Below are 27992 nucleotides of genomic sequence, written 5' to 3' on the forward strand. Positions count from 1 at the left end.
AACAAGAATTTTATACAAAAATCTGCTGCCACCCAAAACGTATTTCAGGGAAAGCTTTTATCCAAATTGATTGGTTATATACATAGGTATATCAAAATAAATACTGCAGAAAATTCTGCCACTAGATCTTAAGTTTTATCTGGTACACAGCAATAAGATCCACAGCATCAAGATCCAGCAAGTTACAGCAGTAAAACAAATAAGATCTTCTATCTTTTGTTACAGGACCAACAGAAGCCTGCTGTTATTTCAGTTGAGAACTTGCAGACATCAATAACTCAATTACTTTTAATCAATCAAATGTTTGGAACATTAATATGAAGATCTCCAGCTTCTACAGAATAAACTGTGTGTCTACACTTGAGCTATACTAACTGTAACTACACATTTTGAAGTAAAAACTCCTGGATTCACAGGACTGCAGATCTATCACTTCTTACCATCCCTACTGCTCTGATAATTTTCACTTTCCCTTTCATGTCTTTTGTCCTGCTTACCTGCAAAAAGGAAATGTATAATTACCAGTTTTCCTGCATATGTATGAAAATCACAGTAACAGTTGGACAGGCACAGTTGTGCAAAAAGAAGATAAAGCAAAGAAGTAGTATAAAATAAAATAATAATAAATTAAATGCCGGTAAAATCCAATGAATAATATTGAATTGTGCACAAACTCTCTCTCCCTCTCTCTGTCTCCCTCACCTTTAGCTATAAAATGTTATCCAATTCTGAAAAATTAGACTTAGCCACATGTAAACTCCATGAGAGCTTAGAAAGCAAGCGGTCTGAAACTTGTGACTCAATGGAAGGGTCTCCCTCACTTGGTATTCCACTCATTTTGTCTCTCCCATTAGCACAAACTGTTGACCAAGTCTGAGGCTGACTGGATCTAGCCATAATTAAAGTCTATGAAGAGTTTAGAAGACACAGGTTCTGCTCTAAACCTCACGACTCAACAGCAGGATCTGAGTTACCTCCTACATCTTTAATCTTTATAAATAATTTCTACCTCTTTTCAACTCAATTTTTAATTTGATTTATCTTTGTGCATTTAATCCATTCAGTAAGTAATAGAGTGAACCTTGCCATTGAACTTCATGTTCTGCAAACTCGTATTAAATGTCATTTCATTTGTACATGTGATGGAGATTCTTTAAGTGATCTGACCTAGGTCACTCTTTTTGCAATAAATTGTCATAGCTGGCATGATGGCAAGTAAAATAATTGGTTATGTACAAAAACATGGAATAAAACTTAGTTCTAAATTCTCAGGGGAATGGGCTTGAGATAATTGGCATAACTGAACAGCTGTGGAAGAACAACTAAAGGTGACCAGAAATAATACGGAAGATGGAAAAGGAATTATGTGTAAAATGCTAGGCACCTGTCTATAAGGTTCTTGTCAGGGTAAGAAAGATGGTGACAAAAGGGAACAGGACATAAAGGTAGAAATAGAACGCAGAAAAGCAGTTGAGTTTTTACTATCTCTAAAAACTGAGCAGCTGCAAAAATGGTCTCCAGAAAATCAAAGAGAAAAAAAAAAACCACAAAAATTGGAAGAAATGGTTGGCATGATGCTTATGCGAGCTGATCATTCCCTTGACATCATAGAGATTAGGGAATTAATTGTATCCCCTAAAGAATAGGATGGAAATATATGGGGTGACCCCAGTGGTAATGAACTGGGGGAAAATAATGCTATGACTCCTTGAAACCACCTTGAATATGGGGCCAGACTCTTTATAAAAACTGTATAAACTACTGGACCCCAGGGTGGAGCCCGTCATACCTGAAAAATGACCCCATTCAACCCAATTCAAATGGTTAATTTGCAAAAATGCCATGGCCATACGTCAGGCGAATCTGAAACTGAAAATCTGTGGCGAGTGTTTCTAACCAGAGGATAGGGAATCTTATTAAATGGAGATGAAGGGAATGGATTTTGGGGTGCATGTGTCTTTTTAAGTGCTGATCCTGAACCCTTAAACAATTCCCACTGAATAACAAGTAGGGTATAATACTGGGCTGGTGGAATAGATAGATATGTTGAGGAGATGAGAACTTTTGTTAATACCTATTAGATCTTTAAATGAGCTCTCTAAAGCTATTACAAAAATTGCCTGTATTCAGGATATGCATAAATGCCATCCCCTTGATGTCCCTATATTGACAACTGTAAACTATGTCATGTTAAAACCACCGATAGAGGAAGCTCCTGGTACACTCATACCTTTTCTTGTTACAAAACAAGAAATTAGGAGAGACACCAGATTCAACACCCTATTGGCCCTAAAGGATATCGTTTATGACCAGGAAGAAGCTGTAATACACAGAGAAGTTCCCCACTTGGGCAACGTTAATACATGACATGATAAATCACTGACATGAAATTGGGTGGACTGGCCTATGTATTTAAACAAGTAATGCAGGTTGCAGTGTTAGACAAGTCGTACTATCCCCTTAAAAAAGTTCTCAAGTACTGGGACCATCATGACTGATCATCAACCCAGAATTCAAAGGTGGAGAGAACTGTATAACCAAACGCCAGCACTAGTCATTCCAAAACCTGTAATTCAGAGACAACATGCTGACATTATCCAAGATTTGACTAATATAGTGCAGAGATGATGGTGACAATCAGAAAGAAAACACAACACTCAGACACCATCACCAGCCCCCAGAGGGGAAGGCAGGTCTTTTCCTCTCTTAAATTTGAGATCAAAAACCTAATAAATCCCAGACAACACTTGAGCCTGTCTGGCAAGTGGAATCCTATGAATGGATTGATAACAATGGACCATATATTTGGGTTCCAGTTGGCCCTCAACAACAACTAGTTAAATTTTTAATAGATACAGCACACAAATTTCAATACTAGCACAGCAAGATGCCCAGAAGCTGGGTATATGACCTGTATGGCAGAGAGTTTAAATCACTGGAGAAAATGGAGCGAATATTATTTGTCAAACTGCCAAAGTTGATTTGTGGCTCCTGGGCAAGAAACAAATGTTGGATACTCACTTTGCAACGAAAGATCTCAATGAAAATATTTTGGGCATCAATGTTTTGAATGGTTGAACCTGGCACATGCCAGATGACAGCGTATGGTCCTTCGGTTCAAGTATCAAACATCACTCTGATAGGTATCAGGAAGCTACAGTGCATACACTCTATGCAGCACCTGCATTCCCCAATTCACAAATCACTGATATACAACAATACCCAATTTCTTCTGCGGTACAAAAGAGAATTTCTGAAGTCACAGCTGACTTAGAATAATGGCAAATAATCTCTAGAACTCAGTTCCCATATAATTCACCAGTTTAGCCAACTAGAAAACTGGGTGGGAGATGGTGTCTTACCATCAATTGTTGACACTTAAATGCCAGTACAACCCCATTAACAGCTGCAGGACCCAATATTGCAACTCCAACAGCCACACTACAAGCAGCTGTATGCCCATGGATGGCAGAGCTAGATATAAACGACATGGTTTTTGTCAACCCCTTACAAGAAGAAGATAAAAATAAATTTGCTTTTACCTGTGAAGGTATACAGTAAACCTTTAATGGACTCCCAGAAGGATATAAACTCACCTGCTATTGTTGATGTTGTGCTTGCTATATTTTTACAAACAATCCCGCTTCCTCAAAATATAAAACTGTATCAATACGTAGATGATTTTCTAATTGGAGGGCATTCTCCTGAGGAAGTGGGAAAAGCAACCACAGCAATAGGGCAAGCACTACATGAAGGAAAAGTTGAAATCCCACCTGAATTATGTCAGGGATGAGGTAGAGAAGTAAAGTTTTTGGGTATATGGTAGATAGCAAGTAGTGCAAAGATCCCTCCAAATACCTTGGAAAAAATAGAAGAATTACAAATACCTCAATCTAAGAAAGAATTACTGGGTTATGGGTACCTTACAATATGGAAGAAAGCATGTACCTGGATTTTCTACCATTGCTCACCCACTGTATTTGTTTTTGCAGGAAGGAAAACCATGAAGATGGAATCCAGAGTATGAAGAAGCAGTCAAAACTCTAATTCAAGAATTAAAAACTTATCAGCCATTGGGACCAGTACGCTCCCACAACCCTATTATAGTAGAATAGGGGTTTGCTGAATGTGGTAGTTACTCTAACCTACTTCAAACTGGCCCCAACAGACCAAAGTGACCTTTATTGTTCAGGTTGACTGCATGTAAAGAAACAGAACAAAGGTATCCTGAGTGGGAAAATGGACTTTTATCCTTAGTCCAAATAAAACAAGTTGAGAAAACATATCATGAATAACCTGTACAAACCAGAAAACCATCCAATTTGTTAGAACCCATCTTAAAGGGAATGGGTCCACCAAATGGAGAGACACAAAAAGCTACAATTAGAAAATGGCATGCATATTTGACAGTGACTGCAGAGGAAATTAAATTAACCAAAGGGCATACTAAAGTTTCCAAATCACAAATGCCTATGAACTCAGACCTATTTGCATTAAAACAACCCTTTGAGTACAAAAACCTCAACAATTTTAAATGCACCTCCTTTCAATGAGGAGACACCAACAGAAGATGTGTCATTCAATGATGCCTCAGCAAAAAGGATAGATGGTAAATGGCAATACAAGGCTGATGCATTAAATATTGCTACTGGCCAACAAGTAATCAAAGGTGGTGAAGACAGTGAAGTAGAACAATCAAGCGTGGCTGTTTTAACAGCAAAAAGGGTGCAAAAATTATATATGTAGACTCCTATGCTCTGTGGGTTGGCAACACACAATGGCTTTGTCAATGGGAATCCTTGAACTGGGAAGTAAAAAAGATCTCCCATTTGGAGAACTCAAGCCTGCAATTATTATTAGACATAGCCAGGAAAACACCCTTTAAGATGGAATGGGTAGAGGCCAACACCAAAGGCAATAAATTAGCTAAAAATTGAAATCAAAAGGTAGATGACTGAACCAAAATTAAGAAAATAAAAATAGGGAACCTCTTAAACCGACAGTTATATTAGTCAGGAAAACAGCTACATCAAAAGTAAGGTCACATAGATAAAGAAGCACTTTATTTTGCTGCACAGAACAAGGGCTGGCCTCCAGACAGGAAAACTTGTGAATTACCATTACAGAATGTCCCCAGTACAAATATTACAAACAGAACACCCTGCTAAAGCACCACCTTTGCACATCAACAAGGATAAAACCTTATGGTCCACCCACCAAATTGATTATACGAGTCCTCTAAAATCATCTGCTAGGTACAGATATATTTTAACAGGGGTAGAAGTAGTATCTGGGCTCCTCATGGCAACTAAGTGCTGAAAGGCTGATGGACGAAATATAATACAAGGACTATCATTTTGGTTCTCAATCCTACCTACCCCTGATATCATCCAAAATTATAATGGCTCACACTTCTCATATAGAGGTGCAAAGATGGGCAAAAAAAGGAAGAAATTCAGTGGGTATTCCACATCCCATGTTATCCCAAATGAAAAGAGCTAATGAGTTACTGAAAAGAAATCTTAAGCTACATGAAGCCCAGTGAGACATTTAACTTTCTAAATTCTTTACCAACCGAATAATTGGTATGGACCTACTGGAGGTCTGGTCAGTCAAGCATTCTTTACAAAAACTGAATCTGATACTCCACCCTCTGCTGAAAGAAAAGGTCTGTTAACATTAATGGCCAGGAACACCTGCTATGGTATATTTACCACAGGTTGGAACTGTATCCATGACCCGATTAAATCTCATGGGTCACTTGCTTGGGAAGCTACTGATAACAGCGGAAGAAAATGCAAAATCAGTACTAGATGGATATATTCTATATCATAAAAGGGTAACCTGTTCAGTTATCCCCACTGAAACCTTTCCTTTCCTTGCTCTTACAGGAGAAAATGAACTCCTAGTGGCAACCACAACCACAAGGGTGTATTCCTCAGACAGTCTCATTCTTCCTCTTAATCAGAACAAACATAATCCACCCTGTCCAAACACAAAAATGTTGGGACCATGCAATGCTAAATTACATCAGAAGATCTCACCAAAAGACAAGTCACACCTAAACCTTGCTACCTTGGTTATGCATGGAGGCAAACCATATTTTAAAAGAATGAATGGAAAGTGGAAATATTACATGAAAAGAGAATTGGAATATCTGATAGTAATAACAGCAACATCCATCAAATACTATCCCTCAAAGGCACACCTGGAGAAGAAATCAAAATAGGATGCCAGGTAATCAATAGATCAACCTGTGGAAAACCCACTGAAATTAAAATCTACCACACCGACTTTTCCAAACCAAAAAACAATGAAAACTCTTGCTATAGGGTACCAGAGACAGATTGTTGGTACAATTTCACATTTATACAACCTGTACTTGCATTCTGCCTCTAGGGAATCTGTGGTACAAAACTGTTGTTTGCTTTTAAGATTACCAAACATCCACTGTGGAATCTGTGTACGACAGAGCAGCCATGGGTTGATGTTGACACACTCTCTGATGTGCCCTCTCCTGGTCTAAATTTATTTGTAGTAGCACTACACAATAACATAACCTATCATAGATAAGAATGTATTGTTAAAAATAAAAGTGACAATCAACAACTTTGATCTATAAAGGGGACAAAACAAATCACCGTTTCAATACAATGCCAAATTTAAAATCAATCTGAATGTATGACAGCAAGTCTCCGTATTATCATAAGTTATGTTGGGGAAACAGAAAAATACATACCTGTCCTTTTAAACATGAACATTGGTACATTTTCACTATATTCCATTCAGCACACATAATGTGTCTCAAGACAGAAGCCAGTTCTCACTCCAACCTACAATTTCAATTGACATCAACCAACCACATTTACCAACTCAGCCTCCTATCAAACTGCCTCCTAACATTTATATACACTAGTCCTTATCTAATGAAAAACATAAGACAGCAACTTATACTATTTAACCCATCATGGTCTCTAAAGAGTAGAATGCATTTTGATATCTCCACAATTAAACCTACCTGCTCACCATTCCTGAACATGTGTTACAAAGTAAGGTTAGCATGGTTGCATGGATGAGCCTTCACCTCTCCAAGAAGATCTTGGGAATAGGGTTAGGAGTTAAACAGCATGGATGCAGAAATTTTAACCAATAAAGTTTTGTAAGCATTAATTCACATAAACTAGAACCTGCATTACAATCTTCTCTAGTGGCATTAGGGACCAGTCAGTGGCTTTCTGCTCAAGTGGGAAAAAATTAATGAACCAGACCACCAATTAGTTACAGATACATTTGGAACCGTGTAAAGTAATGTTTCCCTAGCATTCAGATGTATCCAAGCTCAGTTGTGGATACAACCTACTGTAGCAGCAATCATATAAGAAGGTGATGAAGACACTTTGCCTGCTGAAATTTGAAAGATAATCTGGGATAATGCAACTAAATTTGAAGGGAATTCCAATCTTGGTGACTTCTAGTAAATTTCACATATGATCATACCAACAGCAAAGCCACAGCCTTTGTTTTAGCAGTATGCAACACTTCAGTATACACCATGTACCCAGTCATTGTTCTGGGATTAAATATAATGGAACTGTACTCTATCCACTAGAACACAGAGTATGGGCCCAACAAAATAGTAATATGGCAAACTGTTGGCATCAATGCATGTGTTGTACAGGAACAACAGGGTTTTATTTGTGAAAATAATACTATTCATATGTCTTGAAACTTAATGAAATGTTTGTCATTTTGAAATACTTCCTGGTGAAACCCCTGAAACTATACTTCTATACGTTGGGAATGGGTGTGCTTGTATGAGAACCCTTTGTGATGTTAAATTTACAGACATTACTATAGAGATACATAATGATGAAAATATCCGTGTTCGTAATTTCACCAGGACTATGGGATGTGACTTTAACTATTCAGCTCCCATGACAACCTATCAATTGCCACAATTGAACTATACATCTTATCAAAATTTATTACCTACCCCCACTGGAATGAATCTTACACTGGTAAGAAAACTGTTACAACATGACAACCTGACTCAATTGCTATAGCAAATCCAAAATAATGGACAAAACACTCTGATTACCATCCACCATGATACAACCATGTCCTCGAAAGAGCGAAGAAAGAGAAAATCACTGGTGGGATACCTTATTCAGACAGCCACCAACAGCAACAGGAACTTCAGAATACTGCATCCCATCATAATTTTATTAATCTCTGTTTTGTTATGCTTGTTAGGCCTTGGCAGTTTGAGCATGGAGTTGGGCAGTTAAACACCCCTTGATCCTCCTAACCATTCTTACATGTCTAAGGCAGGTAACAATGCTGTCTGTACTAGGAACTCCCATTGACTGGTCAAAGTAGGGAACAAGAACAGGAGACAATCATTTATTCTCTGACAACCCTGGAACACTGGATTGTAGCCCAAGTGGAACGATGCTATTGTGGTTGGAATTTAGAAAAACTAGACTCAGGTTACAGCCAAGATGTAAATTTAGAAGTTGACTAAAGACAGCCACCTCACAACTTTATAAACAGTGTGCCCCAGTTTCAGCTGGGATGGAGTTCATTTTCTTCTTAGCTGCTGGTGCAGTGCTGTGTTTTGGATTTGGCGTGAGAACAATGTTAATAGCATACAGATGGTTTTGTTTCTTGCTGGGTAATATTTATGCTAAGCCAAGGACTCTTCAGTTTGTTGGGCCCTACCAGCGAGAGGGCTGGAGGGGCACAAGAAATTGGGAGAGGACACAGCCAGGACAGGTGACCCAAGCTAGCCAAGCTACCGCATGATGCCATGCTGAGTATATAAGCTGAGGGAAGAAGGAGGAAGGGAGGGACATTCAGCATTATGGCAATTGTCTTCTCAAGTAACTTAAGCGTGATGGAGGCCCACTTTCCTGGGGATGGCTGAACACTTGCCTGCCAGTAGGAACTAGTGAATGGATTCCTTGTTTTTCTTTGCTTGCATGGACAGCTTTTACTTTACCTGTTAAACTCTATCTCAGCCTATGTGTTTTTCTCAGTTCTCTGATTCTCTCCCCCATTCCACTGTTGGGAGAGTGAGCCAATGGGTGTGTGGTGCTTGGTTGCCAGCTGGGGTTAAACCATGACAGAGCGGTCGCAAGGTGAGACCCTTCTGGAGTCCTGGACCACAGTGGGCTGTGAACAGCATTTCCCTCTGAGTGGGACACCACTCAAAGCTCTCTAACTACCAAGGCTGAGATACTAGGGGGATCGCTGCCAAATGCTGATGATGGAGCCTGGGCTGATATCCATGCTGCCCAAGGCTCAGCCCTCTGTCTGTTGAGGAATGCAAAGGCATTAGATGTGAGTATTTTCACTGAGCCTGAAGCAAAATTTTAACATGTATATCTTTGTGCATTCATGTTGGTAAGTCCCTATATACCTATTTCCTTTATGCTTGTGTGTGTGTGAATCTTTTTAGATACTACATAATAAGTATTATAATCTTGAAGTAGTAGTTAGGGTATTGTTGTTATTTGTACAAATTACATTTATTCACTTTGTAGATGTTGAAAATAACCATAAATTAAATGCTGCTAAATTCCTATGACTAATCTTGAACTGTGAACAAACTACCTCTCTCTCTCTCCTGCCCCTTTAGATATAAGTTGTGGTTCCAGTCCAAAACTAAGATTGGACCTTGCCACACCCACAATCTATTGACAATTTAGAAAGCAAGGGGGTCTATTCTGAACCTCATGATTCAATAGTAGAATTCCCCTTACTCTTTGTATTTCTTCAGATCTTATCAATTGACCAAGTCTGAGACTAAGATTGGATCTAGCCATAGCTAAACTCTATTGAGAGTTTGGAAAGCAAGGGGGTCCACTCTAAACCTCATGACTCAACAGCAGGGTCTCCATTACCCTCTTATGTCTTTAATCTGTAAAAATAATTTTAAACTCTATTCTGACTCGAGTTTTAATTTACCTCTGTGCATTTAACCCATTTAGTAAGTAACAAAGTGAACCTTGACATCAAACTTTGTGCACTCACATTCCTACAAACTCAAATATTATTTCACTCATACCTTTGATGGAAATTCTTTAAGTGATTTGACCTAAACCACTCCATTTGTGACAGGTATCTAGACACACAGCAACAGTATAATCCATTTTTTTAAATGCAAATTACCTGAAAGAAATTTAATCAATGCATTCTGCTCATTCATGATAGTCAAAGACATAGTCTGCATTAGTGTGTAATTCAAAGGAACTGGATAATTTCATAGTACATTGAGGAAAACTGCCTTGGCAGAGTTGGCTTATTGACACTAGCTATCCTCCTGTTGTCACTTTTAATCTTCTGTAAACAACTGTCTCTAACATCCGCTACTGCCAGAAACAATTTGCAAACTGTGAATGATGCGGATCATTCAGGACATTAACATACATTTTCTTGCTTAGTATCTGAAAACGTATAGGATAAAAAAAAATAAGGAAAATGAAAACTTTGAATCTGAGATGGTAAAATAAAGATTTATCTCTAGCTATAATACAAATAGTTATATTTCCTTTATACCTGTTTCAGTTTCTTTTTCCGGTTTAAATGTATTTGAATTGTACTTACAAGTCTTCCCTGCACACAATATTTCTAGCTAAGCAGGGCCAGATACTTCTTATCAGAAGCATTTTATGATATTTTCCCTTGTATTTTTTTTTCTTTATAAACAAATATAATTTTTTAAAAATCGTTACTGGCAACTATGAGTTTCAAAACAACAGTATATTATTAAATTGATTTTTTACATCAGGTAACACACACACAGAAGTAAACCAGCCAGCTAGTGAAAAATAAGATACTTTTCCTTATTGGTTTTGATTGATAATAGTAATAATATCTGTTTAATAGCAAAACAAAACCTTTCTTCTGGTGATTATAACCTTAATCTTTATCCTAATTAATCAGTTTTACATCACAGTAAACCTGTTCAAATCAATGGCTTTGTCTAGCATGGAAATACCTACAAAGATGAACAGTGAGAAACAAAGTCTGTCATAGTAGGAATTGTAACACATGTGTTTGTGTGTGTGTGTGAGAGAGATAAATTTCAATAGATATAAACAGTTAAGATTTAAACAGTAATTTTTCTGATCTGAACCTGATTCCACCAAGTAAAAACATAAAGTCTGTAAGAAACTAAATCATTTTAAAAGAGCCATGTTGCACTGAGTTATTCTATTATACATTCCTGTAACTATCTGCAAGAGATGAATAAGGCAGTGCATACACACACACACACACATAAACAACAGTGATAAAAAAAAGCAGCTGTAACATTGGATATATGGTGTGCTCCTTTCAGATACTGTTCAAGTCACAACAGGGGGGTAGTTCTTAGGCAAAGAATAAAAGTTGCAGAAGCAAAGGGGACTCTGAGGAAACTGTTTTAATGCAAGATGAACAGCTATTTGTGAGGTAAAAATTATGGCTTTACCAGCACATACTCTTTACAAAGTTGTAACTTAATTCATAATATCTCCATAAAGGGATAATACCTTCAGGTAGAAGAAAGAAGGGTATGTACTACTTCTGCAAGTATCTTTGCATATTTTTATATATTAATTTGTCTTAGAAACATTACTGTAATCTGTATATTGACTGAGGTATTTGTTTGACTAAATAAAAGTTTAAGGGGACACAATGTCTGAAAAGATGATGTGGATTCCTCTTTAGGAACGGTTGCAAAATATAACTTTAGTGCGAAAGAGAAGGGATCCCTTAAAACAACCAGTCTCCATTCTTTTGAGGACACACATATGACATGTTCTCAGAAAGGATTCCAGTATCCCTAAGATGTAATTACCAATAACAAATTGAGAGCAACAACCATCACATGTGACACTGAGTTTATTAGAATGAAATAATCCACACAGCCCAGAAGCTGTCAATAATAGATCTTAATAATACTAGGAAGTACCTTACCTGGATTGATTTCAGTGAAATTGCTTACTTGCATTTAATGCAACACAGATATGAATTGTGCTGTGTTAAAAGTGATAAAAATTGTGCATACAACATGGACATATGGAGGGGTTTCAATCTCATTGGTCAAACCCATATTTTAATGCCTGGGAGTCTAGCCAAATGAAATTTTGTGGCAGCTGCCAAATCAGTAGGAAAATCTTTCAATCAAAAGCAGATAATTAGCAGTTACCATCTTCGGGCAAATCAAGAGTTACCAACTACAGCAACCAATTTAAAAGCCAAGAGCTTCTTGTCCTGAAGGCAGAAGCTTTTCACTGGACTGAAAAGAGGAGCTGTTCTAGGCAATTTTAATTTCATTCCTTTCTTACAGTAGAGTATGTTGCACTGTGCTTACTTTGCTGTCTGTGCCATGTACATTACCTAGTAAGTTTATGTACACGGATGTTGGATTTAAGTGTTCTGTAAATAATTTCATTTAGTTCTTTATATTCAATTATAAGACTGTATTATACCTCATTTTGTTTTTCCTGAACAGGAGAATAAAAAAAAGGATACTAGGAAGGTCATTGGCACTTCACACATACAAAATACTCAAGTATCATTCCACTTTCTTTTAGAGCTACTTTTATGATGATGTCTATTGTCTCTCTTCCACTTTCCCTGTATGCTAGTGCATCTTCTTCCACATTTTAGAATTTTTGATCTTCCTATTACATTAAAAAGATTTCTTTCTTTCTGAAGTTGTCTCAAACTCTCTCCCTAAATTCTTAAGGAAATCCTGTTCTGATGAACAAATATTTCTGATCACTAATATTAATGACCTAAAAATTCTTTAATGACATTTCACATGGTAACTTTGTATGTGTCTCTCACTTGAGAAAAACCTCCCTCCACCCAATACCGACTCAGGAAAAGACTATAATCCTACTTATTCACACAAATTAAAAAAAGGAATTGTGCTTTAATACCAGGATAGAAGTAGAAGATTAGTGGCTTCCATAAACAGTATGGCTCACTTTTATATTGCCCACTGTATCTTTCAAAGCAAAGAACCTTCTAGGCAGCTAGCTTAATTTACTGTGTCTTTTTAAATTTCTTTTTTTAATTTATATATATATATAGGATTTCTGCCTCAACAGCTTGCCTCTGTGTAGGTTCATATGTTTGAGGAAAAGGTAAACACCAAATACACTGCAAACACCAAGTTTTTCCAAATTCCTTTTTGATTATGGTATCCTTGAAACTGATCAACTTTTAAACACCCATTACTACAGTTTACTTTCAAGTGAAGCATCCAGGATGTCTGACCCTGACCCATACAAGACCACCGAAAGGAAACAGCCAGTGATACTTGTGAGTCACTCTCTGCTGTGGGGGATGGAGGCACTCAAGTGCTGACCTGACTTGTCATCTAGGGAAGGTAGCTGCTCGATGGAGGCTCAAATCCAGGATGTTGAGGAGAAACAGCCAAAGTTTGCCTGACCCTCTATTAGCCCCTACTGTTCTTCCATGTTGGCAGCAATTATACTACAAGGGGCAACCTAAGGATAGCTGTTGTGACTACACAGTTCTGGGGGGAATAGTCAGGGCATTGGGACCCAGGTGGTGTTATGCTGTGGAGTTATCCTGAGCCCTGTGGATGAGAAGAAATGGTGTAAGAGGAAGAAATATAGTAAGAAACATGATAATTGTCCTTCAGTTTAAAAAGCTCCAGTTCTAAATGTTGATATCTTAAAGTTCAGAACATTTAATTTTTACACAACACTGATGGGTGTTTCTAGGAAACATTTTCTCTTTCTTTATATTCCTCTACAACGCCCTGGTTTGTAGCAGAAAACAACACACTTCAGTAGTAATCCCTTTGTAATGTGTATTTAGGATACAGACAATTCTATCAATGGTGAAGTCTCTAGATTATTTCAGAATTTTAAAATATTCATCTCCATTTATCAGGTGCAACGTCTGCCTGAACCAGCCACATGTAACTATCAAACCCAAAGCACCATTTTGATCTATTTTTCCCTCCCCAGCTAGCTGTATTTCCTTTGAAGCTGATGAGTGACCTGCAAACATACAGTTGGCATTTTTTTTCACTCTTTCCCAATATATGTAGATTATGTGGAACAATAGCTATAGCTCTGTCTAGGCTTATGGTCTACCGCTGTATGTTGGGAGATCATATACAAATTTGGCAAGTGCTCAAGCCATACCAGAAAATTCTGTAGTCCAAGGAACCCAGCAGAACAACAGCTGTAATCACTCTGAATATTTATTTTTTCTATAGCTGTAAACCTAATGGAAATGGAAGGTTCTATTACCCTGGCCAGTATGAAGGTGTGAACTATAACGTTTCTAACTGTGCACTGGTTTTCTTGCTTTCAAGTTACGTATGCTTTTAGTTAAAGCCAAAAGGACATTTAAATTATGAACACTAACACAGATAAGAATTATGCTAGTAACACCTTTTGTATCACTTTAGATTATTTCCTTTGTAGATTAATGTTTTTAAGCTTCATTTAGTGGAAATTTTTGAAGTATATCAGGAATATTATTATTTGTTACATTATATTTTGTACTAAATAATATATTCAAATAGTTTTTCCATTAAAAATTGGAGGCAGTAACTTCTCAAGACTATCTTGTGACAGATGTCCACCCATTCCCACTAAAATCAAAAAGTTTCCTATCAATTTGTGTGCATCAGTCTCAGAAAAAAAGTTACTTACCTATTCTATACAACTTTCATTTGTATAAGTAAAAACATTCTTCAAAAGGATTTTGTGTGTAATGAATAAACTGATTTTTTTATTCCTGTCCACAGTTTACTTAAACTTTGAATATTGAGTTTTATTCAAAACACACAATTATTTTAATTCACACACAAATGTGTCCATGGCAATGAAACAGTCTGAATATGAGAGTGCAGTTTCTCAGCTTTGTACATTAAAATGTATGTTTTAATTGTAATTCTCTCACCTAAATTAATTGCAAGTTAGAAACCCACAGCTGATCATTTACATTTTCAAAAGAAGTTGTCAATATCTATCCATTAGTAAAGATTAAGAAGACAATAAAAGCCCTTTTTTTTCAGTCCCAAATCAAAATGTTTCTAGCTTCCTATCAGAAAAAAGAATTCTAAGCAATCACTTTTCTAGGTAAACCTAACTTGTAACTACAATTCAGGAAGAAAATAATGCTTACAGAACAGGAAAAAAACAACCTGAAAACTTGTAGTTAAAAGTTTGACAGTGCTGTAATTTTGTGAAGACCTTACTTCTGTTTATAAAGGAAGTAACAAAATCACAACTACTCAGGATAAAAATTAAGACTGAAATTCCAGTTATAAACTGAAAAAATGCATACAAAATACCTCTCAGTGTTCTATTATTTGAGTACATGATGGTTTCATTTGCCAGTAACTTCTATTCCCTTTCAGATACCTATCAATCAACAGTGTTGCATTGTATTAAAAAAAAAACAAAACTGAATAAGCTTTTTCATCTAAAATGAAGCTTTTATAAAGGAAGCTGCAGCCAGGGATAAGCAAAATAGTACCACCTAAGTCTGTTAAAACAGTATGGAGATCTGCCTTCCTTGAAAAAGGCCATAGAATTACACTGCTCTTCACTTTAATGAACTGGACTGTGAAGATGTTTTGGCTAATGCAATTTAAACTATTATTCTGGAGTAATTGTAAATCATGTATTTGCATATTGGTGTAGAAGCAGAGGCAGTGAAGATTGTTCTGGCAGCACCTGTTGATTCCATAGGATTTTTTTTTCTTTTTTTTTTTCCTAAAAGCTATTTATGAGTTGAATAAGATCTGATGTATTTTTTTTTTATTTAGGGCATATGAGTTCTCCATGAGGTACTTCAACAGACACATATTCAATTTATCCATGTGCAATATCGTGAAGTAAATAAAGGCATTTTAACTGCAGATGAATGATTATTACAACCATTTAGGATGTCTACCAGCCTAACCTCTGGTGTTTAGTAAGTTTTTTCCCTTAGAATCCCTGGATGTGTATTGATTTCTCCCTCTTTTTTCACTTGTTTTTACCAACTTTTGTTGTTGTAGTAGTTGCTGTTCTCATTAAAAGCCTTACTCTCTTTTAAACCAGCATTCTCTGACAAACCACTTTGTTCAAAAAACAACTGTGATCACATTAAATTCCCTACCTTCTGCAGCTACTCAGTTTAGGCTTCTTTCTGACTTCCAGAAGTTTTTACAATTGGTAGAAGAGTCAAATGAAGAACTATGAAAACCTTAGTCATGTGGAATTGGTGGCAAATATTACTTTTAACAGGCCTTGATCAGAAAGTAACTAATAGTTTAATGTAGCTGTATAAATAACTTCATCGTATTTAGTCTTAAAGTCTCCTAGGTTTTTTTTGGGGGGTAATAATTATTTGCATTTTTATTCATTACAAAGTTCAAACTCACACTGGAACTTTGGAAACATTATTCCCTTTTTGAATTAAGGAAGTTCAAATTCTAGCGCTGTTATAATAGTAAGTGTACTTGTTACTGTGTGTCAAGCCTTCTGTCTTGTCATTCATAAATACCCCAAAACAGTTCAAAACGAAACAAACAAACAAAAAAGATTAAAAAAAAAGAAAAGATGTTGTGTTTGTACTCATGGGGGTAAAAAAAAGTTTTCTTACTGTAGTTGGCATTCCTGGAAAGAGGCATTTATAATGAAAATACTGCTAAAGCCTATTTGTAGCTGCACCACAGCCTGGACAATGTTAGCAGGAACATTATGCATGGGAGACACACAGCTTTATGCTCTAGAATACCCACAAAATAGCAAGGCATTTTCCATAATTTACTTTTATGATCTTCAGTTTCAAATGAATTTTACAGACTTAATGGTTTGGGAAATTATTATGGGAAACAATAATTCAGAGTTGACCTTTTCTGAGCTACCTATTATTTGATTGGTTTAGCTAGCAATGTCTTTAATTGAATTTGTCAGCAACAAAAATATGTGTGCTAACAGCTGCTGACTTACATTTTATAATTATTGTTATTACCTCAGATAAATATTTAAGCAGGCAAAGAAGAGTGGGAGTAGAACAAAGTCACCTACAATAGCACAAAGTGAACATCGCAATAGGGAATTTATAATACTCAGTTTCTTTAGAAATACATTTCTGAATTAGCAGAACTTGCAACATATTTTTGTCATTTACTGGAAAAATATGCAAGTTTTACCTTGTTGTACCTCAGATGATGTGCGTAAATAATGACTAAATACTGTATATTTTCCTTAGCTAGAGCTTCATAATATCATCAAGAAAATTACTTGAAAATTTAGGCTCAAATTCTGCAAATGCTGACTGCTGCTCACCAGCCCAGAAAAGCTCCAGACAAATACAGGCTTCTTCTTTGTGCACAGGCTTGTTCTTTGTGCAGTGCACTGTAGAAGTAACATCTGTAATTATTTAAAAAAGATAAAAAGATACCCTGAAACGCTCTAATTAAAACAGGATTAGGCAACGAGAATGCTAAATTTATGTAGAAGAAAAAAAAAAGTATGAAAAAATAAAATTTATTTCCAAATAATTTAGTTCTTATCTCTTAATATTAAAAAAAAACCAGTAATTTTGCACTGATATTGTGAGGAGGGAACTCTTGAGCTTTGTTTGTTTGGTTGTTTCTTTTTAAAGTATCTTAGTGTCATTAAATCGTATGGCAAAGAGAGGATTCATGAAATGTGTCACTAGCTTCTAGTCTTAAACAAAGAATTTTTGGGGAAGAAACAGCAGTTCCTTTCAAATATACTATTTCTTCCACTGTATCTGAGTATCCTTTCTGTAGTTCTTTTGCTATTAATGGTGTTCTGCCTAATTTGTTTGTCATAGAACTAAAGGAAATGCTTCACATGTTCTACACCATCTCTTTGAGGAAAGCACGCTTCTTACTAACCTAAGCAATTGAATGCATGTGAGATTATCCCTATAACTTACACACCAAAATTAATTCAGGATTAGACATTGTTTTCTAGACATGATTCTTATTCCTATTGTTATTACTGGAGTTCTTCAGTTTGGAACTTAATGATAGTTTATATCAGGTTATTCAGACAGAAAAGCAGTGTATACTATTGGGAACATCTAATATATACATATGTATGTAGGTATATAAAAAAAAAAAAAACTAACTACCAATCAGCCTACTTTCAAGGAAGCAGTGTAATGGTTGTACTAGTCTAGATGAATGAGTGAGAAACAATATAAAGTGAGAAACAATAGAGAACGATTTTATAACAGAAATGTACATCTGAAATTGTTGCTCTCTAATGTTTCTGAAATTAAAAATCATGTGTTTTGCTTAACATTTGCAAAACTTAGAAAACCACATTTCAACTTATGTAAAAAAAATCATCAAACAAAAGCTATTGTAGTCCAGTTTTAGAACTGTCATCAGTGTTATTAATAACTCTAATATGCAATTTCTCCTAATTTAAGTAGAAAACTTTGTACTTCAGGGACTTAGGATGATATGCGATTGATTATAGAATAGAAGTTTATGCATGAAAAGAGATTTTTCTTTAATTATCCAAGAAATCTGCTGCTTCCCGCCACTCCCCCCCCTACCCCCCCACCCCTCCCCACCCCCCGCCCCCCAGCTAGTGGACAAATTAGTAAAATAACAGCATACCTGAGATGATCTTGTGCTGCTCATGGACATAAGCAATTTGTCAGAGGACTTTTTAAGGCAGGAGGTATGCAAGATTTTTAGATTAATGGGGTACTTTTAAAGGTTTTTAAGAAATTCAGAATTAAAAAGAATACTTATTCAATACGTTTCCACAGTGTATCTTGCATTACAGTCTCTATAATAAAACAGTATCTACTGTACAGGTATTTTCAAAGATCTCTACCAATAATGAATGTATAATAAAAATTAGGAAACTACATATATTTAAAAACTGTGCAGAAAGCTAAATGTCATGATGGTATAATGTCAACCTATTAAGGGCTTGCTTTACACTATGACTGTGTAATTCATCACCCAAGCCATGCAGTACAACACACTGACACACTTCATACAAATCCCTTCTTTCTACATGACAGTACGTTGCTTATCAGAAACATATTTCCATTTACCCTAAACAGAGACAGTAAAGCTCAAAGTGTGTGCAGATAATTTTTTAATAAATGCTTTGGCCAGGTAATTGATATTATTTTCACCTGAAAACACTTGAAACAAGACAAATCCACTATTCACCTCATGATTTCTAGTAGAATGTCAGTATAGTATCTTCAGGGGGTTCAGATGTACTTTAGCAGCCTTTTAACAGTTACCTTCCTAGTGTTAAGCAAGGAAAAGGGCATTTTTTTACTTATAAGCTGTCATCCGTATTACTGTAGGAGATCAGAGATGCAACCATGAACCAGCCAAACTAGAGAAACTAAATACAGTTATTTATAACATCATAGGATGTTGAAAGCAAAAACCAAACAGATGGAGAAAAGGATTTTTGCTGTTTGGGAATCTTGAATGTTAAGTCGATTGTTAAAATACTAAGCACAGCTTTTTCATATGGGACTTCAGAAAAAAAAGTCAAACCTGAGGTACTCTTTTAATCTATACTTGCTGTCAGCTGCTGGATCACTCAACTTTAGTGCTCATGTTTAATGAAATAATAAATAAAATATATGGTAGTCTTAAATATGTCTTGAGTGGTTTATAAAACAGAAAAGTTGATTAAATTTATCAAAGACTCCCTAAGACAAAGAGAAAAGAAATAATACACAGTATTTTGCAGTGTAACATTTTGGAATTGTATATGCTACAGTATTCTAATACTTAAATCTTTGAAACAAAGTCTAAGTTCAACAACTGCAGTAACACTGAACAAAGTTTTCATATTTTTCTACTACGGAACAGCTTCCTTTAAAGTCTGCATCTCCATGTAGAATACAGTCAATCCAAATTATTATTTAGTAACATTTGGTTTTGGAAAGGAAGTCAATTGTCATCCAGGATCTGACCAGGAAATAATAAAAAAGAAACATGAGTGACTGCACAATCTTGTTAACTACTTAAGAGTAGGTAACTCAGTAGTTGCAATGTTTTGAAGAATCAAAAGAACAACGCCGAGTATTGAAAACTAGTGAAAGTGCATTTGAATTCAAAATGGAAATGATAAATGAAAAAAAAAAAATCATTTTGGATGCCCTGTCTTCAGAAGCCTGATACCCTGTCTTGTAACTTGCATGAAGAACAACAGATCTTCAGCCCCTGTCTATTATGGAGTGGTTGTCACCATTCTAGATCACATGGTAATTAATTAGTCTTAGATTTACACTTAAAGGCTATTTTTACTAAGGTCAACTGTACTATTTTGTAAAAAGGAAATAGATTATCCATTATTAAATTTTCTTTAGAAGGATGCTGATTTTACACCCAACTACACGTAATCACTGCTACTCTCAGACAATACAATAAGTACCACTAAGGTAAGAATTATAATATATTATAGATATGAACATATTACAGCAAGAACAGAAAACCATTCAAATTTATTAAGAAAAAACATTTTGGAAAGTTAGTGTTTCATTTGTAAATGTTTCTAAAGTATGATGTTCTCTATCAAAAATACACTGAGGGAGAATAAGCTTTTCCGCTTCAAAGTTTGGTCAGTTCTGCACAACACGTCATGACTCAGATAAAAAGATGCTTTCTGTGAATAATTAATTACTTTTCAGGTGTAGACACTGCTCACCTGGCAACAAAGTCTCTCAAAACTGTACAAGGTCCTAAAATTACCTTTGTGGAATACTTTTCTTTAAGTGATTCTAACATTTAAGAAAACTGGTGAATACATTCACTTGTTTTGGAACATGTACTTATAAAATATGCATGAGATATTTACATGAAATGGTTGACATACATGTTTAACAACAGGTCACCTTGAAAATGTTTTCAAAACTTCTGGTTCTCAATACATTTATTTACAACACAATAGAAAATGCCACAATTAGCTCACAGAACCTGTCTTGCATGAGTTCAGAATTACCTGGTAGTGAAAGGTAAAAATACACTTGTAGAGAAGCAACATCTTCCTTTCAGATTATATTAAAGTCTTCTCTGTTTTGTAACTCTATAGATTACCCCTTGTAACTCATCTGCTATGATCAGCACACAGCTACTGAGAAACACTGGATTGTTTTACATGTTTCCTTCCACTTTTGCTTGCTGTGTGTTGCATATTTGAATCATAGAATCATTAGGTTGGAAAAGACCTTTGAGATCATCAAGTCCAACCATTAATCCAGGACTCCCAAGTCCATCACTAAACTAAGTCCCTAAGCACTGCATCTACGTGTTTTTAGACACTGCCAAGGATGGTGATTCCATCACCTCCCTGGGAAGGCTGTTCCATTGCTTGACAACCCTTTCAGTGAAGAAATTGTTCCTAATATCCAATCTAAACCTCCTCCGGCATAGCTTGAGGTGGTTTCCTCTTGTATGTCACTTGTTATCAGGGAGAAGAAACCTACCTCCACTTGCATATAAACTCCTTTCAGGTAGCTGTAGAGAGCAACAAGGTTCCCCCTGAGTCTCCTCATCTCCAGACTAAACAACCCCAGTTCCCTCAGCTGCTGCTCATTTGGGAGAAATATCAATGTTTATTTTGGAAAACAAACAAACAACAGATTAAGAATGGTTTCAATTTTATTTTATTGAAAATCATATGTAATAGATCATTAGGTAGGAAAACCTCGGATACTCCCAACAGAAGCATTTTCAAAATGATTGATTATTCTATGAAGATCTGCTTGATTCAGGGTTCTATCCACCCAATGATAGAATTCCAGAAGAATTAAGTTACTTGAAGCATCCCTGATTTGGGGGACAAAAATATTTTTATTAATAATGTTGCTGTGCTATACCACGATTTTATGCTGTTCCATTAAGAATGGTTTCCTAATCACTATTCCTTCAGTAGAAATAGTTGCTTGTTCTCACTTTCTGCAAAGGTATTTTTAGGAACAATATAGATTTTATCAAAAGAAAGAGGTACTTTTCATCCCTAATTTTAAACTAGATTAAGTGGTAAAGGGAATTTTGTACTTATGGTTAGTAGCTAAGTGGACTGGAATCTTTTAACAACTGCAATACTGCCCAGTGGGTGAAAAAAAGTTCACTTTTTCACAGGGTACCCCATCACCTGCTTTTTGATTTGAGGTACAGCTGACTCTGCATAGACATCTGGGCTTTGACATTTCTGCAAGATGTAAACTATTGTCATAACATGCAATCGTTTTATAATGTGGTTCTTTATCCTCAGAATTTGAACTCACTCTACCAACACATTTCAGGGAACCAAATAACTGTCAAGCTAAGAGGACGATCAAACTCAACCAGTCTAAACTGGCTTCAAAAATATGGCCTGGAGGTTAAAGCTGTAATATTCTAAGTTTAGTTTGCCAAGCTATTGAACAGACAATTAGTGCTAAGAGTTTGAATATATGATATCAATATTTATGTATTCCTATTAATAGTATGAAGGTCATAAAAAAAGCTTTATTAATTGTCTCCCTTAACTCTGTGGTCACAAAAAGTAAAATATTGCCTCTTATTTGCCAATATGTACACTTTCCCTGTTTTCAATAAACCATAATGCATGAATTCTAAACAATACAAAACCTATTGTCTCATCTTGGATGTATCTTAATTATCATTGAAAGTGCCATAGACATATCCCTGTTCACCCAGGTTTGCACATTAAATCTGAGACACAGTGAAGTCTGAACAAAACGCTTTACATTTTGCACTACCAAAATTACACTCTTAAAATTTGTATGTTTACATTTTCAGGGCTGAAAATATGCTCAGCAAGCAGAGAAAAACAAAGCACTGAATTTGTAGTTAAAAGAAGTTGATATATAACAGAAGCAACCTCTATTCAACTTTGAATATGTTTTTTATTATTATTATTATTATGAAATTTTGCTAAAGTATTTTCTGCAACAGATAAAGTTTGCAAAATTTGGATCTATTATTTATGTAAATTCTGAAATAGAAAATGTATGGAAGTTGAAAATTGTACATCATTGTACATCTGATATAGATCCAGAATTATAAAACTGACAGAAGTCTTAAACAACTCAAACTTTAATAAAAATTTGGGCCCCTTTTTTTTTTTTCTCATTCTTTTATTGGCTATTGGCGTGCTATTACTACTGATTCCTTCAAGGAAATGTCTTACATTTAACAAGGTGACCAGATTTCAGCCTAGGAAATAAGTCCTTATATTGAAGATCTGTAATCTTAAAAAAAGTCAGCAATCTAACTGCAGTGAATCAAGGCTTCTTTAACAGTGAAATATAAATCTTAATACTAACTTCATATTTAATTAAAAATACATTACTGTAAGAGAAAGCAGAAATAAATTCCATTTGTACTTATCAGATTTTACCTTACCTTCGACATGTGAATTTGTTCTGAGAACGCGTTTACTAATTTGGGTAAAATGCATTACTGCATGGAAACTACTTATACTTTTAGAGTAAGAATAATCAAGACAAGAAGATAATTTTATTACTTCCAATAAAAGTAACTTATAGTTTAGCTAAACAATTTAATAAAAGTATCACCAAATGGCATGATTTAGATCACACTTTGTTACTGATTTGCAAAGGCAAGAAAAAAATCCTTCAAAAGGAAACTTTCTATCAAAATGGAAGGTTATTGTTAGTATTCACTGAAATAGACACTGCTTGTGTGAAATCAGTTCTGGTTTTAGACCAAGATGTAGTGGGTGACACTATAATGATATCACAAAGAAAAAGTCATTCAGAAGACTGGTCAGAACAAATAGCTGCCTGGTTTAAAAAGCAACAAACTCGTGACTGGGTTGTCATTAAATATGAAAGTCAGAAATAATTTAGCCTGTTTACTTTGTAAATTCTCCATGTATCAAAACTAATAGAACAAAGCAAAACATAAGAATCTATGCCACATTCATGGTCCTATTTGTACAATTGATGTACGTCAAACAATGACCATTTCTATTCCCATAGAAAATGAAGTAACATACCACTTTATTTTTCTCAGTACCTAGTATTTTGAAAAGTTTTCTTGTACTCATTAAATTCTGGAACTTTAATCTTTTTCATACAACATGGATGTATAATTGCAGTTATAAACCTGTTCTAGTTTTATTAATGGATGGATAGAAATATGGAAAAAATAGCACAAAATGGTATCTAGCTTAACAAAGCCATATGAATTCTCATTGAAAGATGAAGATTTGTATTGCTTAGCACTCAAGTTCCATCACTAACATAAACTTTCAGTATATAACAAAAAAAAGATCGAACTCAACAACAACAAAAAAGAGTGAGTGTGTTTTATTAAAGGATTAAGGGTGACTGCCCAAGCAGCTGGAGGTCAGAAATACTGAGAGCCACCAGTCATGATTTTCTGAACTGTGACTTACAGTTGTTGGAACCTTCATTACTCAGAACTGTTCTAACACCTGAAAATATGTGATCACCCCTCATGTTGTCTCTGTTAGGGTCTAAAATAAAAAATTAAAAATAAACTTATTTCAGATACAAATTTTTAGCCAGGGACTGTTACATAGGATTTCCCAGAGTGTTGCTACAATCAACAGAAATCATGATGTAATTTTTTAGAGCTTCATAAAGTTGCTTATCAAGGGAACATTGACAGGACAGTGACCTCCTATATCTATCAGCCCTCCATGTAGTCACAAAAAGAAAGCCTTTAGAGACGTGTCATACTGGGGTGGGAGGAGGAAGGGAAAATTCTGGAAAAAGGCTGACAAGTAGTTGACAAATAGATGACTGAAATCTGAGAAGCTGAAAATACCAAAAAATGCTGAATGACTCATGCTCTACCAAACTACAATACTCACCTAGATTTCCAGATGTATAGGAACCTAGAATTTCTGGAAAATAGGCACTGAGCATGTATGAATCAACTGGTCTGTTCATATGTTACAAAGATGCTCTGTAAATACAGAACAAATCTAATGCCTCTGTGACTCAGAATTCCTACATAGAAAATCAGCCACAGACTTACAATTTTGGGAATTTGCCAAGAAAGCCAAGAAAACCTTTCTCAAGTTTTGTCACACAGACAAAACACTGAAGGATATTGTTTTAGCATTTAAATCTGAAATGACAATTTAGCTGATTAAAGCAAGAGATCTACACCAACTTACCACCTCACTGCAATGTCTTCACAGAACCATCAGTGGCTGGAGGTTTAAAAGTGTAAGACTCTTCAAGATTTCCCTGAAAGACAAAATAAGAAATGTTTTATTTGCTTTTCTGCAGTAACACAAATAAATTCTGAAGGTTTCAAGAAACAGGAAAAGTTAGTACACTGACGATAAATAACTTCTGCAAACTGCTATCACTGAAAGGTAGCAAACCAAAGTGGCATTTCTAGACTAACGGCTGGTAAGACAGTCTAGATCATAAATGACTTGAATCAGATATTTTCTGATTAAAGTGATCATCAAACAACTGTGTTTTCAACCACATTGTCTTAATAATAAACCCTTTCTTGTTATGTCACTGCTGGACCAAGTCTTTTTCAATGTACTATTTTAGTGCAAAAATGTAGTTTCATATATTCACTCATTAACTACACCAGTGGTATTACCAAACACCTGAAGTACTTGCACAGACATTGTGTTAATCAGCTAATTACCTTAACAGTTTGTGAAAACAGAACTGTAGCCTTGCCAACAGTAAAACTATCTGTTCACATATCACAAACCAGTGTAAATCTCTACCATATGGATGTCCACTGTAACTCATTCAATTGTTTTTCACTAAAAGTCAGACTTATAGAGGCTGTAAAAACTACACAAGCAAAAACTGGTGAGTGTCAAGTACACAATAAAAGTGAGAATCATCTTCATATCATATATCTGAATATTACTGTAGGAAGATAGAGTTAAAAGGCATCTTTATTTTTAGTTGTGCATATATTAATACTTCATTTTTGGATAGGTTTAATTATTCCTAGCTCCACACTGGTCTGATTTCATATTATGAAATGGGAGGAAACGATAATTGCTTTTGTGAGAACAGCATTTCTATCACGTAATGGTATTCCTCTCTAAGCTGACTTTTTCTTTTGTTCCTTCTTCATCTTGTTCACATCTTCTTCTCTTTCTGCTTTTGTGGAATGCGTTGGCTTGTTGACCCCTTAGGCAAAAAGCCTACTTTGGCTGCCAAATACTCTATTTCATGACATGCAAATAGTCTGGACAAATGATGGTGTATCTGTTTGTCCATAATAAAAGATCGCTTGTGGGGGAAAAAAGCAACTCAGAAAACCCAAACCACAACTTTTTTTTTCTTTTTTTCTCATTATGGTATTAAGCAGGAAATTTCTACTTTTTGGTGGGGTTGAGATTGGTATTTGTGCACTGTATTATTTACTTATTGCTTTACCTATGTCATCATAAGACTTCTTCTCTGTAACATGTTTTTGTCTTTTCTCCCTTGTTTTCTAGCTCTAACATGCCTCCTTGTCTTTTCTAATATCAGTGTTTTCCTTCTTGAATTTTATGTACCTGAATACTTTTCATGTTCCCACCTGTACTCCATAAATATCCATTTTTTTCACTCTTAGTGAATAACAGCTGGCTTAGCCTGACCAGACATACTCTACTTTCCTTCTCATCGTTCTTGTACTACCCTCTATGGGCCTTGATAACATGTTCACTTGCAGTATTTCCTTTTCCCTTCTTTTGACTCTGGAATACATGTTCCACTTAAAATGCAACCATAAACAAAACAACAAAAGCATCAGGTTTTCATCTCTATGCTGCTAGTCCAGGCCTTGTAGCCTTTATTCTGCCAGATTCCTCTCTTTGTTCTATACACACACACACACCCCAATAATATCACTGAAACATAAATTGTGACAATAAGAACAAAATAATAATGGACATGCACAAAGACCGTCAACTTTTCAGTCTATTGATCCCCTCATGTACAGTGGACATTCAACACACTTTCTAAATGTGCGTGGTGTCCACAAAGAAGTTAATTACTCACTACTGGAAAGTTAACTTTAAACTAAGACAAGCAAGAATATAAAAAAAAAAAACATTTTCTGTTACCTAAAAATACGACCAAAAAATGTAACTGCCACTGCCAAGTATTTTATACTCTCAGTAGAAGTACTTTTTTTCATTCTATTGAATATGATCATTCTCTGCAATAATTTTCATATTCAAGGATCATATTCTGCAAGCTCAAGAGCTGTCCATCCCAACAGGCAGGAAGTCAGACAAAAATGCCAGGGGGCTGCACGGATGAACAAGGCACTCTTGCCAAAACTCAGACATGAAAAGGGAGTATACGAAAGGTGGGAACTGGGACAGGTAGGGGGAATACTGACAGATACACTGTGTAAGCATGCAGAGATGCATGTAGGAAAATCAAAGCCTAGAAACAGAATCTGGTGAAGGGTGTCAAAATCAATACTCTGTGTAAGTGTATCAACAAGTAAATGAAAACTAAAGAAAATGTGGACCCACCACTGGGTGTGACAAGGGTCCTGGTGAAGGAGGACATGGAAAAGGCTGAGCTATTGAATGTCTTCTTTGCCTTGGTCTGAACTAGTAAGACCTCCCTTCAGGTCTTCCTGAGACCAGGCAAAAAGTTTTGTGTTACAGGCCCATCAGGTCTTACCTCCACCCCTGGGAAGGTGATGGAGCAGCTAATCCTGGAAACCATTTCCAGGCAGTTCACTGACAAAAAAAAAATGCCAGGAACAGTCAGCATGGATTCACCAAGGGAGAGTCAGGCTTGACCAACCTGAAAAATTTATATGGTGAAATGAGAGGCTTGGTAGATGAAGGTACGGTGGCAGGTATTGCCTACCTAGGCTTGCATATGGCTTTTGACCCGGTCCACAGTAACACCCTCACAGGGACAATGACGAAGTATGGGCTGGATGAGCAGACAGTGAGGTCAATTAAGAATGAAAAAAACAGTTGAATTCAGCA

General features: G+C 35.8%; 1 long non-coding RNA gene across 1 annotated transcript in view; it reads right to left on the bottom strand.

Annotated features, from left to right (window-relative positions):
• LOC308056504 overlaps window positions 1-27992 on the bottom strand; it is a 407257-nt gene that overhangs the window by 110596 nt on the left and 268669 nt on the right. Inside the window, exon 2 of the long non-coding RNA XR_013924860.1 lies at window positions 25182-25254. This is a non-coding gene — a long non-coding RNA (uncharacterized lncRNA). The remainder of the gene's footprint in view (window positions 1-25181; window positions 25255-27992) is intronic.

Source organism: Falco punctatus (assembly GCF_963210335.1).
Source record: "Falco punctatus genome assembly, chromosome: Z".
In the NCBI taxonomy this organism is placed as follows: domain Eukaryota; kingdom Metazoa; phylum Chordata; class Aves; order Falconiformes; family Falconidae; genus Falco; species Falco punctatus.